The sequence below is a fragment of the Rousettus aegyptiacus genome, unplaced genomic scaffold, assembly GCF_014176215.1.
Source record: "Rousettus aegyptiacus isolate mRouAeg1 unplaced genomic scaffold, mRouAeg1.p scaffold_m13_p_2, whole genome shotgun sequence".
NCBI classification, from domain to species: domain Eukaryota; kingdom Metazoa; phylum Chordata; class Mammalia; order Chiroptera; family Pteropodidae; genus Rousettus; species Rousettus aegyptiacus.
Genome location: NW_023416295.1, coordinates 90,481,053 through 90,485,707, shown reverse-complemented (window position 1 = coordinate 90,485,707; position 4,655 = coordinate 90,481,053). Strand labels below are relative to the sequence as shown.

The 4,655-nt window shown below is 34.8% G+C and overlaps 1 non-coding gene across 1 annotated transcript; it reads right to left on the bottom strand.

Moving 5' to 3' along the window:
• Nucleotides 1-4,152: 4,152 nt before the first annotated feature.
• LOC118614487 lies at nt 4,153-4,353 on the bottom strand. The gene has a single exon (XR_004956078.1). It is a non-coding gene; the product is annotated as a small nucleolar RNA SNORA73 family (small nucleolar RNA).
• Between the last annotated feature and the right edge of the window lie 302 nt (nt 4,354-4,655).

The window sequence follows — 4,655 nt, the reverse complement described above, 5'->3', positions numbered from 1 at the left end:
AAATAGGAGGCCTGGGAAATAGAGTCGACCAAATAGAGGAAAGGATCAGTGATATCACAAACAGAAATCTAGAAATAAATAAGAAGTAAGAATAGAGACACCAAAGAACGAAAAATAATGAAAGAGAAATACAAGAACTAGCTGATACCATCAGGAGAGGAAACAAGAATAATGGGCATTATCAAAGGTGAGGAAAAAGAGCAAGGACTAGAAAGCATTTTAAGACAAACAATTGATGAGAATTTGTAATGAGCTAGAGCACGGAATTCAAGAAGTTAACAGAACACCCAATTACCTCAACCAAATAAAGCCTTCACCAAAAGACATTGTATTGAAATTATCAAAAATCAACAACAAATACAGAATCCTCAGGGAAGCAAGGGAGAAGAAAATGGTAACTTATAAAGAAAAACCTATTAGATTATCCTCAGACTTCTGAAGTGAGACCTTACAAGCCAAAAAGGAATGGAATCAAATATTTAAACTATTAAGTGAAAGGAACTACTAGGCAAGAATAATGTATCTAGCAAAGCTCTCCTTTAGATATAAAGGAGAAATTAAAACCTTTCCAGACATTCGAAAATTGAGAGAATCCTCCACTATGAGGCCTGCACTACAGGAAATACTGCAAGGGGTCAGTTCACTTAAAAACAAATTGACAATATATATATATATATGTAACTAGGAATAAAGTGACTATCAGGCACATAGGAGCAGAGGAATGCAACCCTTACTAAGAACAGCACATTATAAGCTTAAATAATAAAAAGATAATTGCTATAGAAGATAGTAATGAACATTCAGCATACATGGGGACAAATCGAGATAGCAATGACTGAAAAGGGGAGAATTCAAAGATCCAAAAGTGCAAAGAGGAATGGAGTTAAGGCACACGCAGAAGAAAATGGCCTACTGTATATATATAACTATCCGTTACATATTCATAATGGTAACCACACACAGAAGATTCAGAACTGAAGTATATAACATAAAATAAGAAGGACAAGAAAGAAAACCCACAAAAGTCAACCAAAATAAAGAAAACAAAAACATAAGGACAAGGAAGCAATGGCAACACTGAGCTACCGGAAAGCAAAAAATAAAATGGCTATAAAAAGACCTCATATATCAATAATCACCCTAAATGTAAATGGACTGAACTCACAAATAAAAAGGTAAAGAGTTGCAGAATGGATCAAAAAACAAAACCCAATCATATGTCTCCTGCCTCCAGGAGACACATCCCAGCTCCAAAGACAAATATAGATTCAAAGTAAAAGGGTGGAAAATGATATTTCAAGCAAATGACATTCAGAGAAAAGTGGGAGTAGTGGTACTAATATCAGGTGAAATAGACTTCAAAATAAAAAGGTAAATAAAGATACTGAGGGACCTTCATAATGATAAAAGGAATCATGCACCAAGAAGACATAATACTTATTAATATCTATGCTCCCAATCAGGGAGCCCCAAAATAAGTAAAGCAATTACTAACAGGACTAAAGGGAGAAATGGACCAAAACACTATCCTAGTAGGGGACAGAAATACCCCACTGTCAGATATGGACATATCATCCAAACAGAAAATCAATAAGGAAATAACATTCTTAAATGACACATAACACATTAGACCAACTGGACATAATTGACATTTCCAGAGACTTTCATCCCCAAACAGCTGCATATATATTCTTCTCTAGTGCCCATGGAACATTCTCAAGGATTGACCACATACAGGGACACAGAGATAGCCCCAACAAATATGAGCCAATCACTGAGATGAACAGAATGAGATGCCAGGCATGAGTCCCATCCTGTCATTGCAGAGATGAATGAAGTCATCCTGAAGCACAGGTGGGAGAATGGTAGAGATGTGCTCCTTTTGGACCTCCTGACATATGGCCACCAGTCTTGCTCCTTGAATTTCATCCAGATTCGTCAACAGTTTGTTCATTTTTATCACCCAGTAAAATTCCATGGTACGACCATATCAGTTTGTTTAACCCTTCCCCCCTTTGAAGGACATCTGAGCTATTTCTAGTTTTAGGCTAGTATAAATAAAGCTGCTACGACCAATCATGTAAGGGGTTTTGGGAGGACATAAATTTTTATTTCTCTAGAATAAATGTCCAGAGACACAACTGTCAGACCATATTCTAAGTATGTTTTAATTTTAAGAAAGTGCCAAACTATTTCTAAAGTGGTTGTACCATTTTACATTTCAATCATCAATATAGATGAATGATCCATTTCTCTGCATCCTCACTAGTATTTTGTATTACCACTACTTTTTATCTCAGCTGTTCTGCTAGGTGTGTAATAACATCTCAGTGTGGTCTTAATTTGTCTAAAGGCCAGTGATATTGAACATCTGTTCATATGCTCAATTTTCCTTCCATATATCCTCTGCAATGAAATGTTTATTCATGCATTTTCCCATTTTCTAATTGAATAGTTTGTTTTTTACTGTTAACTTTTGAGAGTTCTTTATATATTCTAGATATAATTTATCAGATATGTGGTCTGCAAATATTTTCCCCCAGTCTGTAGCTTGTCTTTTCATCCCCTTAGAGAGGGTCTCTTACAGAGAAAAATTTATACGAAATCCAATTTATCAATTTTCTTCTTTCAGGGATGGTGTTTTTTGTGTCATGTCTAAAAACTATTCACCAAGCCCTAGGTCCTAAAGATTTTCTGCAACATCTTCTTCTATAAGTTTCATAGTTTTACATTTTATTTTAAAATCTATGATCAATTTTCAATTAATTTTTATGAATGGTATGAGGTTAAGGCAAGGTTTTTATTTCAGGTTTTTTGGAGGGAGAGGTGTGGATGTCTAATTACTTCAGCACCATTTGTTGAAAAGACTCTATTTTCCTCTGTTGAATTACTTTTTCATCTTTGTCAGAAACCAGTTGGCTGTACTTATGTAGGCTATCTCTGGGTTCTCTATTCTGTGATTTACATGTTTGTCCCTCTGCCAATACCAGTCTTTCCCCCCACCTCTTTTTATTAAGAAATAATCGATATACATCACTGTATAAGTTTAAAGTGTATGGCATAATGATTTGATTACATATATTTTGAAATGATTACCACAATAGTTTTACCTAACATCCATCATCTTATACAGAAACAATAAAAAAACTTTCCTTTATATCATATAGCAGTATTAGCTAGCTATCATCATCACGCTTTACATTACATCCCTAATAGTTACTTACCTTATAACTAGAAGTTTATACCTTTTGACAACCTTTCTCCAATTCTTCCTGTCCCCACCTTCCTCTTCTGGTAATCACAAGTCTGATCTTTTTCCTATTAGTTTTGTTTCTCTTTTTTTTAGATTCCACATATGTTATATCATACCGTATTAGTTTTTTTTCTCACTTATTTGTCATTTAGCATAATGCCATCAGGGTCCACCCAAGTTGTCACAAATGGTAGGACTTCCTCATATTTTATGACTGAATAACATTCCATTGTGCATGTGTGGATGTGTGTGTGTGTGTGTGTGTGTGTGTATGCTACAATTTCTTTTTCCACTCATCCATTGATGGACACTTAGGTTGTTTCTATGTTTTGGATACTGTAAATAATGCTGTTATGAACATGGGGATGCAGATATCTTTTTGAATTAGTGTTTCTGTTTCCCTTGGATATAACCTAGAAGTGGAATTGCTGGATCATATGGTAGTTCTATTTTTCATTTTTTTAGGAACCTCCATATTGTTTCCCTTAGTGGATGTACCAATTTCCAGTCCCACCGACAGCGCACAAGTGTTCCCTCTTTTCCACATACTAGTCAGCATTTGTTATCTCTTGTCTTTTTGATGATGCCATTCTAATAGGCATGGGTGATCTCTCATTGTGGTTTTAATTTGCATTTCCCTAATGATAGTGATGTTGAGTATCTTTTCATGTACCTGTTGGTCTTTCATATAGCTTCTTTGTAAAATTTTTTATTCGATATCACAGTCTTGATTACTGTAGCTATGTAAGTAAGCTTTAATATCAGGTAGAGTGAGTCTTCCTACTTTATTTTCCTTTTTCAGAATTGTTTTAGATATTCCAGTTCCTGTTCCTCTCCATATAAATTTTAGGATAAGTTTTTCTGTTTACAGAAAGCCTTAGAATTTTATTTTTCTAGAGAACTGTTTCCTGCATGGTTTGTCTCCTCAGATATCATCCACAGGACTCTGAGAAGCTGCAAGAATATACAGGTGCAGACTTAAAGCTTGGCTTCATCTCCGACATTGTGGAAAGGGACTGTACATTATGGGGCAGAGCCCTGTGCTCCCCTACGCCATGTGGACAAAGCCCAGGAACAGTGACCTTTGGGGTACCAATGGGATTTTAATGCAATTTTAATAAAATTGTATTAAATCTATATAGTTTAAAATCTTTATTATGTTGAACCTTCCAAATCCATGAACATAGTACACCTTTTCTTTTTTTAGATTTTTTTTCAGTTTTTATCAGCTTTATAGTTTTAACTAGATGAGCCCTTACATGTTTTTTTTAGATTCACACCTAAGTGTTTTTCGAGCAATTGTAATGGTATATATTTTCAATTTCATCTTTCATTGCTAGGATATAGAAGTATGATTGATTTTTGTGTGTTGATCTTATATCCTGTGGTCATGCTGAACTTA